At 39.6% G+C, this 15,634-nt stretch overlaps 1 protein-coding gene and 2 long non-coding RNA genes across 3 annotated transcripts in view; 2 read left to right on the top strand and 1 right to left on the bottom strand.

Annotated features, from left to right (window-relative positions):
• The window catches only part of NAV2 (neuron navigator 2), a 783,367-nt gene that overhangs the window by 173,063 nt on the left and 594,670 nt on the right, over window positions 1-15,634 (top strand). The gene's annotated exons all lie outside the window — the stretch shown is intronic.
• LOC121915143 lies at window positions 14-6,712 on the top strand. Its single transcript, XR_006100657.1, has 3 exons — window positions 14-194; window positions 1,084-1,201; window positions 5,820-6,712. It is a non-coding gene; the product is annotated as an uncharacterized LOC121915143 (long non-coding RNA).
• LOC121915134 overlaps window positions 4,984-15,634 on the bottom strand; it is a 17,550-nt gene continuing 6,899 nt past the window's right edge. The window contains exons 2-4 of the long non-coding RNA XR_006100652.1: window positions 6,935-7,093; window positions 5,941-6,013; window positions 4,984-5,089 (exon numbers count right to left, since the gene is read on the bottom strand). This is a non-coding gene — a long non-coding RNA (uncharacterized LOC121915134). The remainder of the gene's footprint in view (window positions 5,090-5,940; window positions 6,014-6,934; window positions 7,094-15,634) is intronic.

Below are 15,634 nucleotides of genomic sequence, written 5' to 3'. Positions count from 1 at the left end.
AACATGACCACATAGTTCAAAACTATGGATGCTGGCCATGAAAGCCTTCGACTGTACAACAGAGGATTACTTGGGACTCTCCTTGCCAAATCAGGATAATTGGAGGGTACAGAACCATACTTACTTGCCCCTTGCTGCTGTTTTTGTTTTTGTCGTGTGCCTTCAAATGGTTTCTGACTTGTGAAAACCTTAAGGTGAGCCTATTACTTCTTTTATTTTATTTTTATTTTTTTGGCAAGGTTTGTTCAGAATGGATTGTTGCCCATTATACTCTGGCAACTTAATTCTGTCATCGTCAATGTATAGGGAGGCACATATGAGAGGAAAGGGGCATGTTTCACTTGTGTATCTTCCCCTGGTGAGTTACCTAGAACCCTGCAGTATCAAGATTTTACATTGTCAGGACTGGCTGTACCATTAAGCAGAGTTAGCAAACAGCTTTAGGCAGCAGATTTCAAGAGACATGATAATTTATACAATTGTTAGTGGCTGAAGTTTTTATCATTGTATATTTTATTAGTTCATAGCAAATATTACTGGAAAGAAGAGAGAAGTGGTTTTGAGATTTTTTTACTTCATGTGCCAAAACAATGTGACTGCCTAGGGCATTTTACTCTTTGGTTAGGGGGTATCATTTCCTGCTCTGCCTCAGGGACAAAATGCCCTGTACAAGGAGTCTACACATGTAGAGCGGATTTCCTGGGGAGTAGGTTAACCTGCTAGTTGCTGCAACTCCCATCCATCCTACTAGCCAGCATAGCCTGTGATAGGGAATGATGCATACCAATAGCATTGGGAGGGCCACAGTTAGCTATCCTTGTGTTAAAGGAAAGAAAAGTAGACAAAGCCTGCTGATTTAAGAAGGGACGTTGGAGCCTCAGAGTAGAAATAGAAGACATAGATGTTTGCACACATGACAGTGGTAACCTAATCCTACATGTTTTTTAAACCTGACAACATGTGATGAGTAATAATTTTTCAGCAGCTCGGATCTGACCAGCATATGTCTTCTTGTAAGTGGAAAGACATTTCTCCTCACACAGTGATGGGTCACTGATTTCTATCACCTTTCTCCATCTCCAGTTCCCAGAGTGCATCAGACACTGTTCTGCAAGGTCCCTTGGTGCTTGGGACACATATTTCTGGGTACATAGTAGGCTGCAGCAAGGGAGGAATGGAAGAAAAACCCTATTCTAAGAGTGTAAGTCTGTTGGCATTATATATTATTCATTTTCAGTCACTTAGGTATCTTTCTTGGAAGTCTGCCCAGAAATGAGGATGTAACATGTAGAGCTCAGTTTCATAAAGCCTGTACAGTGAGCAACAATTATATTTATAGAAATATTTATATTTAAGCAGAGAGAGAGTGAGAGAAGGAGAGGGTTGGTGCATCGAGCTAGAAAAAAATATTTTAAAATTCCCAGTGCTGGTTCTGTAGGTTAGTTGAAACTGGTGTGAACAAAGACACTGATCAGTGCCAATAGTATTATAAAAAAAAAAAATACATATTTCAAGTATAGAAGCAAACTTTTCCTTTGACTGAACAGCTTGCTGTGTCTCCTTTAGGGTTTTTTTTTAACAGTCAGTTTAATTGCCTGGCATAAAGACAAACAGTAAAAAAGAATTACTTAGAGAAGCTACAACAGACTTCAGACACTGAAATAGGCAAATATGGATTATGATGTGCTGAATACATCATTTCTAAGATTCTCATGATAATGTTAGTACTAAAACTTATTTTCATTTCTTTCTGTTAAGAGTATCATAATATGTAAGAATGAGCACTGCTTGTATGATGTATTCAATGCATCCTATGTTTTACATATTATTAAATGACATTCAATTAATTCCCAGTCTGAAAAATAAAGTCATGCAGAATATGGAATCTATCTTTTTAAATTCAGTTATGCTAATTGAAGGTGAATCCTTGACTAATCTGGGTCAAGGGTAGGATTTATGCATCTGTAGAAGTGAAAGCTGAGATTTCTCTTTGGCAAGAATGAAATATTACGAGGTTACAGTGTTGACAGGAGGAGGTGACATGATGCTACAGAGGTTGATTGGATTATAAAAGGATTAAGTAGTAATGGGATAGGAAGATACTCCTGGAGTGAAAAGAAGTCACAGACGATTGTTAAGGCAGGGTTTCTAGGGCCCTGCAAGCTTGGCATTGTAGTCATGGGTTTCTCAAATATCAAATGGTTGGAGGAAGGCCTGTCAGTGACCGGTAGAATTCTTAGTGAAAGATATTAGCAAAAAATCAGCATTAAAATTATGCATGGCAGACTTTCCAAATGCTTTTAATGAGCAAATGATTATATTCTTATGTGCCCTGGGATATTTAATCATACAAGGATTTTTTTATTTGATTTGATTAAACAAGAATTGATAATTCAGGATTATACAGCATACCTTATTTAGCCATTATTATAGTTATTGTGCCGTTGTCTAGGAAACCTTGGCACCATACAAACGCAGGGTAAAATCAAAGTGTTTTTTGTTCGAGTTGAACTGAAGATCATTTGTGAGTTAAACTGAGATTGTTTAAAAAGTAATTGATTTCTGCATGCACACTTCAGAAATTTAGCATGGGTTTAGACACTAGCTTAGAATGTTTTGCAAGAATTCTCTTACATACTGTATAACAGCTTTGTCCAAATGTGTTAGCTGTGTTGGAATATAACCTGCCTCTGTCACCAGCCAACATGGCCTTTTGCTCTAAGAGGTTTCATTGATGTGAGTTGTATTCTAACATATTTGTTGAACTGAGAAAGGCTGCCTTAATTTGTGATTTGTGATTTTGAGTCTTGTGACTTGGATCTCAGGAATCCATGTTGAGGCACAGTAGTTTCCCTGTTGTAGTGATTCTGTGCACATCAGATCCATATTCAGTCTGAGTGTTCTTTCTTCCTCCCTCCTTCTCAGTGATAAAATGGAACATAAAAATTGAAGCAATCCACATATGAACCAGTGTTTACAAATTTCAAGAAGACACAGATTTTTACACATCAGCAATATTGTATTCATGAATTGAGAAATGTGTGTGTGTGTGCGTGCACGCACATTTCCTTATCAGGTCATGCTTTGCAAGTATATGTTGGTTCTCCTGGGCATCTCCTCTGGATGTGGTGGAGTACAACACCCATCATTTTCCAACCAACATGACCAGTGGTCACGATAGGTGGCAGCAATGGATGTTGCCATCCAACACTTTTGTGGTGTCACACAACTCCTTTTAGTATTGGGGTCAGTCTTAGAACGGGCAATGACCAGATGTTTCTTGATACAGATCTTCAGACTTCATTTCAGATAAAGTAAAACAGAATGGGGTGCTCCAGGGTGCCAAAATTGGGACCCCGATCAAAGCAAGCAAAGCTCTTTTATTCTCTCAAACCTATACACCCACTGTGGCATTTTTCAGTCAATCGTATTCATTCACTAAGTTCAGTACCTTATGTGGCAGTTACAGCTCACATAACATGTTCATTGGCATAGGGGTGGGGCTGCGCTTTCCATCTACATGACATATAATGGCTTCTCTTTGGTTCGCTTTCAGCTTTTTCTCCTCATGAAGAGTGCAGGCTCAACCCTGCTTTAAAAGACTTCTTTCTTTCTGGTGGTCTACTTGTGTTGGGGTTAGAGTAAAGTCAACACAGATTGTACAACATAAGGGGACACATTTAATCTTAGAGCAAGAAATTAATATTGCAAATGTGAACAAAAATATTCCTGAAATCAAGCCCTTTAACCATCCCATATTTGGAAGACAACTTGTTAATCAGCCCCAAACATTCCAGCCTTCTTGCATATGGGGTATCTTAGCAATCTGAGACATGTGTTTTCCTCTGTCTGTCACCTTGTTATTATCATCAGGAATATATACATAACATTCTTGGTGGATCAGGGCACCTACACCTTTTTTGAAGCTAGCATACAGTATCTAAAGCCATTCTGTTTTGTAGAACCATCTGTCAGATAACTTTTTATTCTTTAACTATTGTTATAAACATTTCATTCATTTCATTGGCTAAGATCTCTACAGCTACCTGTATCCGACACATAGCATTAGAGACATGAAACCTTCCCAATGTGTTAAGGGAGAATAATCCTTTAAATATTGCTTGGGTTGCTTGAGATCCCAGTTACCTGGGAGAACAGGATAAGCTCTTGATCCACAATAGTGTCCTCTCTCTGCTGGGAGGTTTTTTTTTAAAATATATATTGACTACTCATGGTCCACTGAGAGACATAACCATAAATGCTTTTGTTTACTAGCAAATAATTTGGGATCCATGATCCATTTTTATATGCTCCATTTATATGGATCTCAGTTATACAATTACTCTGGCCTATCTTTGATCCTATGCTGTTACATTGCCAACACCAGTCTCCAGGGAGAATGGTATGAACCCAAAATTATCCTTTCCCTGAAGGTTCTTGTCAGGACCAAGTCTCATTGGGCTTCTGTTTATCTCTAAAGGGTTAGTCAAATCTGTATTATTTAAATGATAGACAAAAAATGGAGTTCCTGCATAGGAATGCTCAGGTAAAGAGCAATTAATTAAAGTCTATATGAGATAGATGTGGGGCATCACCTTAATATCGTGTTTGACTTGCTGAGCACACCCAGCAATTAGTCAAATTAACCCCCTTGGCAATTTTCTCAGAATATTCTAAAAATACATTCTTGCCATGCACCCACTCTGCCCATCCCAAAGGCCAGCAGATCAAACACAATATTAGGATGCTTTCTCTTATAACCTTTAATTAATTGTTCTTCACCTGAGTGGCCTTTGTACATCTCAGGGCTTATCTGCCTTTTGTTTCTTAAACAGCATCTTCAGGGACACTTATGGGTCTTTTGACAGTGGTTGAAAGCCCATTCGGTACATTCAGGAACCTTCTTTAAGTGAGAATAATGGATCCAGGATTTGCTTCCTTCACCCTTTACTGTAGAGTCACTGGTAAGCAAAACATGCACTGGTTTTGTCCAAGATGGTTCTAGGGGTTTCTTGTTCCACACCTTGATCACCACTCAGTCTCCAGGCTGGATATCATATATGGGACCATCAAGACTGAATGAATGTTCCTGCAAGGAAATAGAACAGAGAGAAGAAAGAGAGCGAGAAAGCAAAAGAACATATTTTCTCAAACATTTTTAGGAATTCTGGGTAAGGTTACTCCTTTGCATGCAAATGCTGCTCTTCTGGGTATAGCAGCAAAAGTGATTCAGTGCACTACTGGGATTTCTTCAATACTGACAAATTCATCCCCCCCCTAAAAAATAAATATAAATAAATAAATAAATAAAAATAAATAACAGATACTTCCTATAACCCTAACCTACAGGAAGAAAATTATATAAATTTTGTATAGTACTTTTTTCACTGTGTATCATTTATACTTCCAGTATCACATGAACACAAAGGGAGCGAGGAGGCAAGACAGAATGCTTTGACTCCAAATGAGATGCCTGCTGTTCAGAACTATGTTTCACCACTATGTTGCTGTCCACTGCACAGAGAGATAGCATTACTTTTTTTGTATAGATTGATACATGCTCTATATAACCTTTAAGATAATAGTGTGAATGTTTAATAAGACAGAATTATTCAAAAGCTGTTAAAGATTGGTTTCCTGGTAGCAGTAACATTCCCTCCTGTATTCATTTCTCAGAGCTCTTTTTGCCATTTTGAACTCATCTAACATAACATAAAAGCCACCTTATAAAGCAGTTTTACAGGAAATGAATTATGCATATATTGTTGTTGCCATCATTTTATGGGTGCATAATAACATCGATTACTTCTTCATTACAGTCTCTGCTGTGTTTGTAACACCACCTTGGCACATGAGAAACAGGAATATCAAAGAAATAAACCATTATCTTTATAAAAGCTGCATGAGATCCACTATGGGAACAGCTGCTTCTGCACAAACCTTCCCCACAGCAACCTGTAAACATGTAGGAGTGGAACCAGCAGTTTCTCCAATATTAATGTTCTTTGTAGCCCTGCAAAGACAACATAATAAAATTCAAGTATGAAAAGACTAATATAAATAGATATTATGCAGGACAGTGCCTCACATTTGTAAACATAAACTTTCTGTTTGGATAACTGTGTATCAGTTATACTTCTAGTATCACATGAACACAAAGGGAGCGAGGAGGCAGAACAGAATGCTTTGACTCCAAATGAGATGCCTGCTGTGCAGAACTATGTTTCACCACTATGTTGCTGTCCACTGCACAGAGAGATAGCACTACTATCTGTTTCCTCCTGAAGTGCAGTATCTGAAACTGAATCCTGCTAGGAAACACTTGGATGGAAACATCATTGGAGCTATCTTGTCAGATCTTATTCTTAAGTTTATGTTAACTCATCAAGAGATTAGGCACCATAATTTAAAGTCAACATACTATAGACCAACAATAATTAATTTTGAAAAGTGTGGGATTGTTCTTTTGGTCAAGCATGTCCCTTGGTGCAGCAACTGTCCAATATGTGCAGTTCTAAATGCAGCTGATAATGCCAGTCAGCCATGACAGTGCCATACCTAACTGGGAAAACAATCTTAGCTTGTCTCTTTTAATTCTATTTTCTTTTCATATTTGCATGGCTGTGGATTTCAAGCAACTGTACAGGAACTTCACCTGCCCCCAGTGCAATAAACAAGACCCACAAAAATACAAATGAGTTGGATAGCCTATCTTGTAGTCCGAACTCTGAGCCTGTGGTTTTCAATAGCTTGTGTATGACAAGGTGCATTCTATCATATATGTAATGCAGTGTGCCCTTGGTATCCATGGGGGATCCGTTCCAGACACACACACACCGGGGGTAGCAAAAATCGTGGACCTTAAGTCCCATTCTCTTCAATAGGTGTGCGCTCCCACATGCCATCACATACACACACACACACACACACACACCTGTTGAAAAACCCAGCGCTTGCCATCCACCGAAGCTCAAACTGCAGGTGGCAAGCTCATGACTGGTGCAGGTGCACTGTACATACTTCCTTCTCCATCATCTTTCTTTCTTGTGGTTGTTTTTAGCTAGTGTTATCACTCATCAGTGTGGTGTCCCATCTGCAACAAATTTGGTAAATGGTACTTACACATACTGAAGTAGGTAATATAGCTTTTTCCTGTCTTATCCTAAAGCTCTGTCAGAGATGGGTCAAACCATCATGAGATCTCAGTCCCTCAAAATAGCTTACATAGCAAGGGGGGAAAAAATTCTCAACATTTTCACTAAATAGAAAGTTGCAAGTGCCATTTCAATAACTTGCATGACATTTGTTTCATTAGTAGTTGGGCTAATACAGCATTTTAAGGACTATATTGCTTTCATTTTAACAAATAAAAACACGTATCTCCAAATGTATCTCTTTAGTAGGTACATACTTAGCTCATGGGAGACCATGCTGGAAGCCTCACTGAAACTGAGATAAACTACATCCCTAGCATTCTGTTGACACTTGGAACTCTATTGAAAAATACATATGAACAATATAACATGGGATGTATTCAAGAAACCCATGCTGGATCTTAGGCGTGGTACAGACTGCGAACAAGTGGTGTACCAGCACCGGTATTAGGGTTAGGGAGCGCACACCATGTACACGCTCCCTAACCCTAATATGTGTTGGGGGTGCAATAATGACGGTGCCCTGTATATATTGGCACTGCCATTATGACATCATGCACGCGCCGTGTCCAAATTGTCTGGCACATGTGTGACGTCTTCACACCGCCCCAGGCCACTTATAGCGGCCTGGCCGCAGCACAAGAAGGAGCTCCGAAATGGAGCGCCTCATTCTCGCAGCCACCAAACATCTGCGGGGACGACACCAGGGAGAAAGGGGCCAAGTGGACCCTTCTCCCATGGCTCTGGCTCCCGGGGTGTCCAGGGGCATGAAACCCCAAGGACACCCCCTTTCCAGGCCACGGGGAAGCGGCATTTTGCCGCTTCTCTGTGGCCTGGAAAAGCACCATATTGGGGCTGCAGGGGCTGCTGGTATGGCTGCCCTGGCCTTAACCCTCCCTGGAAACGGGCGGCTGCGAACCACCTCTTTTCTGCTGTCTGTACTGGGCCTTAGTAATCACCACATTCTTTTCTACATGCTCAAAGGTCAACAGTTTCCACTAGGGTTGGTGTGTCTAGTTGGGTAGAAAACATTGGATACAAGTAAGGTAAAACACATTTTTAAAAATATATATATTATAAATGTATGAGGGTATATGCAGGTGTTTGACTGGAAAATACTTAATTTTTACCTGAAACTAGATATTGTTTCTCATCCATGACAGCTTAGAAGGTACAGTAATATATATCTTGGTTTTTGAATAGATATCCATATTATTTGAGTGCATGGCTGAATCTTGATTTTTTTAAACAAAAATAATTTCAGATTGCCATCTTACATTACAAAAAAGATTAAAAAGTGCACAGCAGATCTTTCCTAGCCAGATGTAGTAATTTCTGGAACTCAATTTGTTTGTTTTGGCCATTTTCCAATCTCTTAAGGTCATCTTGAATCCTGATTCTATTTTCTTCTGCACCAGCATCTAAATATGAAATCTACTTTATGAATTCTTGAGAAGTGTACTGTGACTTTCATAAGTTTCATATATTTTTTGTTCAGACATACATCTAGTCCACTATGAAGTGACTTATTCATAATTCATTTAGGGCCAGTACAGACCAGCCTGAAAAGCCAGTTTCCAGCTAGCTTGAGGGTATGCACAATGCACGCCCCCATTATGCCAGGAAGCCAGATTTACATAGCCTGGCTGCCTGCACGTAAAGCTGCGGTGGGGCATAAAAAAACAGCTTTTTGCCATTGGAGAAGAGAGCAGCATTTTGCTGCTTCTTTTTGGGCTGGCAAAAAGGTGGATTGTGCTGCGGTTTATGGTTACCCCATCCCCAATCCAGCTTTTTCAGAGTTGGCTTCACAGCATTCTGTTCTGCCCCTAATCATCTAATCTGTCCAGAGAACCTTTTGGTTTTGCATGGACTAAAATTAGAATAAATTCTTGTTGTTGTGTGCCTTGAAATTGTTTCTGACTTATGGTGAACCTGTAATGCGATATTTTGGGTAAGATTTGTTCCCGGGGGTTTGCCTTTGCCTTCCTCTGAGGCTGAGTGAGTGTGACTTACCCAATGGGTTTCCATGGCTAAGTGGGGATTTGAACACTTTTCTCCAAAGTCACCTCAGCTGAGAAGGAAAGGTAAACCAAAATATAGGAGGTTAAGATTAGTTGGTTATGAGGGGAACAGTTACAGGTTCTCGTTGGGTCATGGCAGAGTGACGTTCTCAAAAAGTGCAAACTTTGAGAAACACTCCGGATGGTAAAAGAGCCACTGTAATCATGGTGGTTTTGTGCCATTGGGCAATGCTGCACCAAACATCAAAAATGCAGGTGTGGATTTGTCAGGGGCTGGAAAGAGTGAAAAACCCAACACCACAAGACACAAACACTATTATTCAGACATGAACACCAAAGGCTGAACAAAAACAGAGGTCTTTAACAGAGGCTGCTATACAGACAAACAGCAAAAGTGAGGATGACACAGGGAGGACAAAAGTGATAATTCCACAGAGGACTCACAGGGTTAGGAGACAACCAGATAGGCTTGTGGTGCAGAAAACAAGGGTTTACACAGTGATTGTTGAAGAGCCTGAGAGTTTTCAGGAAATGCTACGGTATCCTAGTGAGAAACAAGAAAAATGGAATGCTGCCATGGATTATGAGTTCGAGGTCTTGGTAGAGAAAAAGGTGTTTAAAATTAGAGACAGGCCTACAAGACAAAATTTTGTAAATACAGGTGGATTTACAAAAAGAAAGAAATTCCAGATGGTACAGTAAAGTACAAAGCCAGGATTGTGGCTAGAGGGTATTCTCAAAAAAGGTTTGACAGTTTTAATCAAACTTTTTCATCAACTGCAAAAACAGGGTCTGAGATTAGTTCTTGCTATAGCTACAAAAAGAGATTTGGTTGTAAATCACTTTGACTTTGAGTCAACATATCTAAATGCCAATCTGTTTATATAGAACAAGCTCCTGGATATGACTGTGCTGGTAGCATCAAGGTGTACAAACTGAGAAAAACTTTGTATGGCTTAAAGCAGAACACAAGGTGCTGGAATAAGTGCATACATGAAGAGCTGGTAAGACTTTGATATCAGCGGAGTGTGGCTGATGCATGCGTGTACACAAAGGATAGCATAATTCTGTAATCTACGTAGATGATCTCTGGGTTACAGCTAGAGATGATGGTGAGATTAAAAAAAGGTGCAAGAGAAATTGGCTAAAAAGTACAAGCTAAAGGATTTAAGACATCTGAAGAGCTACTTGGGAACTGAGATAGACAAAGACCATGATGGGAGGTTCAGATTGTATCAGGGAAAAAAATTACAAACTTGTGAAAAAGGTTGGATTGTGTGATACAAAGGTTGTCAGAAGTCCCATGACACCGGATTAGGCTGATTATGTTGTTCATAGATCTGAAAGAGGCATGAAACACTCCAACGGTATTACACAAGGATTCACAGACCTACATTGCCATGGCTAAAGCTAAAAACATAAGGTATAGAACAAAATACATAGCTGTGAGATACCAAAACGTTCATGAGCTAGTTCAAAATGGCGTTTTACAACTGCAGTACGTTGTTTTAGAGGACAACATAGCTGACATTCTCATGAAAGCGTTACCTATAGAAAGACACACAAAATTGGCTAATAGGTTAGATATCAACAGGCTAGATAATCAATAAGTCTCAACAATACACGTAGAAATGTGGGAATCACATGAAAACACATCTGATGAAATTTTGGAGGGGATTGCCAGAATAAGCTGGACTCGGGACAGAAGAAGTCATAGATGTGGCTATGGCCTGAAACTGAAACGAAAGTGAAAAGGTAACCTGATTTCAGTTGGGAGAAATGATGACTCAACATTTGAAGAGTCCTGAATCACAGAAAGCTGATGACAGAGGGGCAGGAGATGAAGTTAGCAAATTTCAATTCTGCAGAGTCACAGCTGTCAAGTGACAGGAAACTGGGTGACATAACAGTAGGGGGATGGACTCAAATTCCAGGAGGGAAAGTTATATATAATAAGTGTGTGAGCTGAATGCTCAGTGTGTTTATATTGTAAATAAAAGTCTGTTGAAACACTTTGAAAGTGTGATTTATATTGTGGAATCCAAAATTAAAGCCTCTGTGTGAGAACTCAACAGTCCAACAGTTTCTTGTTTTACCGACAGCTTCTATGTGAGAAGGTTTTTTTTCTCTGCAGCCTGCACCGAACTTCGCAGCAGAGACTCTTCTATGGTGTCTTGTTCCTGGAGTATGTTGATTCCTGATTACACATGCCCCCCAAAATATTACTTTTCCCCCTTTCTTTTATTACTTTCTTCTTTTGCTATTTTTTCTTTCTTTTTCTGTTTTTACACTATTTTGTAGTTTTATACTCTTAATAATCTTTAAAAAGAGAGAAAATTATGCAGAAACCTTTGTTCTCACAGCCCCAGCAAGGGGAAACTAAGGACACTATTCATTCTTGCATATAAAGATGACGAATGTGATGATTTATATCCCTAATATGCAGTCAAAAAGAAAATATGCATCTGTACTTGAATGAAATTTGATCAGTACCTTGAAGGACATCCAAAATGGCCCCCATTGCGGGCATTGTCTCCTTTTCTCCCTGATTTGATTTGAAATGGGTTCTGTGAGCCACTTTCTTTTGCCTCTGGTTAATCACCTTTTTCTGAGCTCTCAAAGAAGTCAAGTTATCCTTAAGTTACAGGGGCAAATGGACATGTTGTCGCTGCAGGGTGCTACTAATGCCAGAAACTGTTAGCCTCTAGATAAAGGATGGAGGTTTGCAAAGTAAGCAAATTCTGCCAGAGAAGCAAAACTGAACTTTAAATTCTGCCAAGAAATTCTGTTCACCGGCTACATGGTCCTACTTAATGTCTGCCATCCCCCCAGGGTGAGAAATCTTATGTCCTCTGCTCATTCCCTAGCCTAGCCAGTTCTGACAGGCCACTGTGCCTGTCTTCCCACCTTCCCTCCCAGGATGGCTGACAGCATTTTTCTGCCTGAAGCAGATCAGCATATGGTAGAGACCTTTACTCACAAAGGACAAGGTGCATAGTACCCAAATCCCATGAAGAATCCTGTAAATGCCTACCCACATCCCTGGCTGCAAAAAATATGGTAATAATAAAGTAAGTGCGTAACAATTTACTGCCATTCCCTGATACTCAACATTTATGATGCAGACTCACTATGCCTAATGTTAGAGCTGGCCTTGTTGCTCTTCCTGTGGTTAGAGCTACATACCTGCATAGCTGTAACTATCTGCAGTACCTCCAGGTCAATGTCAGAACAAAGTCTTCTACTGTATTCTGCATTCTCCCTTTCTTTCCTCCACTTGTAAATCCCTTTCTAATGCCATAGTCAACAATTTGGCACACAAACTGAATCATCTACCTACTGCCTCAGCTTACTTAGAACTTGGAAACATTAATTTTTGAATGAAACCTTTTAGAATCCTGTAGTTATTTGTGTTCACCAGCTATGCTGGTGAGGAGATTCTGGGACTTTAATCCAGAAAGCTAGATTTTCCAAACTCTAGTACACTGTAGCTAAAGGAAAATCATGATTGTGGCATTCTATCTTTCCAGTTTTTAAAACTACATTTTATATTTCCCACTTCTATAGCCAACTAATAGACACACTATTGAAAATTCTGCATGGATGCATGGATCAGTCTGTTTCCATGTCCATGTCAGTTTTGCAAGCGTTCATTCTCAGGTTTCTTTCTTCTTTCTTTCTTTAGCCATATATGTCACAAAATCCTTCTCTTGAGCATAGAAAGATGAAAGACACTCTACAAAAGGTGATCTTCCTTACTTCATATAGTGTCTTTGACCTCCAGCTATTTTCTCCTAGAAGTTTGTTATCCTGAATGATTCTGTTGTTGCTACTGCTCTGCTTAGGTCCTGTAAATTAATACCCGTGACCTTCTTGATTGAGTTCATCTAGCTAGGATGCGGTCTTACTTGCTTTCTACTTCCCTCCACCTTTCCTAGCTTTATTGTTGTTTCCAGTGGGTCATGTCTTCTCATGATGTGGCCAAAGTACAACAGCCCCAACTTAATCATCGTGGCTTCCAGGCTAGGAAGATCCATTACTGCAGATGTGACCTGTGCATAGTTAACTCTTGGAACAACAGTGCCAAGGCATTTGCATTTGAAGGTCTGTACTCCTGGCTGAAAAGTTTGTCTTACCTATTACCTAGACTTATTGAAATCAATGAGGTTTAAGCAAATGAAGTCCTCTTCATTTTAATGAGCCACCTGCCGGTAAGGCTAATGTTGGATTCAGCCGTCAATGCTGTGTTCGATAAAATAGATTCAGACTACAGATGGAGGCTTAAATAAATTTTTTGCAAGCAACAGTACAATTTCCTCTCTGTGTGATGTACAGTGATATACAAGGTGTTTGACTGTTGGAATTGTTCCAAGATTTTGAATTGATATTGAGACAGAGGGGTGAAGCAGATGAGTAGCTTGGATCAGCCTTGGACTGTGGCAACCGAATGGCCCGCTTCTGAAGTAGGTTGCTGCTGCAGTTCCAAAGAGGCCACCAGCAGATGTGGATTTAATGTGAAATTGGCCAAGCACCTCATGGTCAAGCATCCTGTCCCAAAAAGGTTATTTTCAGTAGGCTGAGGGTTGTCATATACATCTGGATCCCAGAAGGTCCTCTTCAGAAGAGAGTGCTCCTTCAAGTCACTAGGCATTTCCCCCAAAGAGTTGGAATTGTCCCAAGCTTTTACCACCACCTGAACCCACCCAATCACTCCCACTATGCTATATCTTAATAGCCGTGGTGGTGGGCAAGTGTCATGCTTACATGTGGTGAGATGGGCTAATTCAAGTAACTTGTCCATATCATAAGACCATAATAATTGAAATGATCCAGAAAATCTGACCAGATGGTCAGTTGGTGTCCCAGACACATCTATAGATCCCAGTAAGTTTGATATCAACTTCTGAGTAAATGGAAACAACTTTCTCCTCAAATTGCCTGGCAAATTTTTCACAGCAGGTAGCTGATGGTTCCAACCTGAATCTCTCTGGGTCCAGTCCCAAAAGTGTCTCACCACTTGAAATAATCCTTGTTATAAGTTGAGGATGCAATCCTAGAAGTGTAATAAGTTTTTTATATCAGACAGACACACAGACAGGCAGACATACATAATAACTAGGCTTTCCCCCCATCAATCATTTTTGTTTGTCCCTAACAAGGAAGGGCTTTGAGGGAAAACTAGTGTCGAAGGGAAAGGTTAAGCTCTGTGTGTGTGTGTGAGAGAGAGAGAGAGACAGACAGACAGACAGACAGACAGACAATGAACAGGTGGAGGCAGAATAGATATTAGTTAATGATTTTAGGTTCCTGGGTGTTTTTTATTTGTCATTTGAGACGTGTTATTTCATCATCCAGTGAGAGAAACCGAAGTTCAACATGAGTAGTATTTTAAATACTACTAATAGAAGTCTGATTATGGGAGAAGTGTAGAACAGAAATGGAATTGATTCACAGACAAAAGATTTCCTGAGTTGATATAGCATGTATGAATAGAATGTTTGAGAAGAAGGGGGCATATTTACAATAGAAAAGAATCCTTTCACATTAGCTGAGCCTCAATTAGTATTCCTTCCATGTTATCTTGAGTTTAACCCCTGCCTTCAGAAATGTCTAATCAGCTACCCATGCATTGTACTCCTAGCTTTAGCAGTTAATACCTGTCTCATTGGGGGTTGGTAAGTCAAGGATGTGGGCAGATCCAGGTTTAAAATGTTAACCATATTGAGGTTGGTTATCATGCCAGTTTTATTTGTCTATGTGTTCTTAATTATAATTATAATCATTTGAACATTACTTAAAATTTTTACTTTGGGAATTTCCCCTGTTGCAAATCCCACTTTATAATTAGTTTATTTGCATTCTCTTTATCCCTTATTAATAAATCACATTTCAGCAGTTGCAGCCAGCTCCTTTGATCGCAGTGCCTGGTAATTCACAAACTTGGTTTCATTCCCTATTGACATTTAAAATGCAGTGATGCAGGCAAGCAAGAAGGGCTTACCACAGTCTGGAGAATTAGCATTTTCCACTTATTCTAAATCAGTAATGGATTCCTCTGTTTTGCTTACATTTCAGTCTTCCTATCCACACATGAACCATATTAAGTGAGGTCACTGGTTCATCTATCCCTTGTGACCTAACCTCAAGAAAGAGCTCTGAGAAAGTGTATATGTGCTCTATAGCTGTTGTCACCACTGATTTCAAACCAAATAAAAGAGACTTAAACCAAGAGTGATCTAAACATTTCAGTGGTTTGCCTCTGGCAAGCCTAATGTTGAGCAAACATATATCTAATGAAGGTAAAAATAAAGGGAGGTACAACAAAGAAGGCCTTTGAACACTCAAAAATGATATGCTATGGTACTCCAGTAACCTTAATTAGTTGTCAAGAAATTTACAACATGAAGTGGCATGCTGTTAGAACCTATTATTATTATTTATTTATTTGTATCCCGACAT

Source organism: Sceloporus undulatus, chromosome 1 (assembly GCF_019175285.1).
Source record: "Sceloporus undulatus isolate JIND9_A2432 ecotype Alabama chromosome 1, SceUnd_v1.1, whole genome shotgun sequence".
Lineage (NCBI taxonomy): Eukaryota > Metazoa > Chordata > Lepidosauria > Squamata > Phrynosomatidae > Sceloporus > Sceloporus undulatus.
Note: the sequence above shows the minus strand (reverse complement) of the source record. Positions and strands in the feature narration are given on the sequence as shown.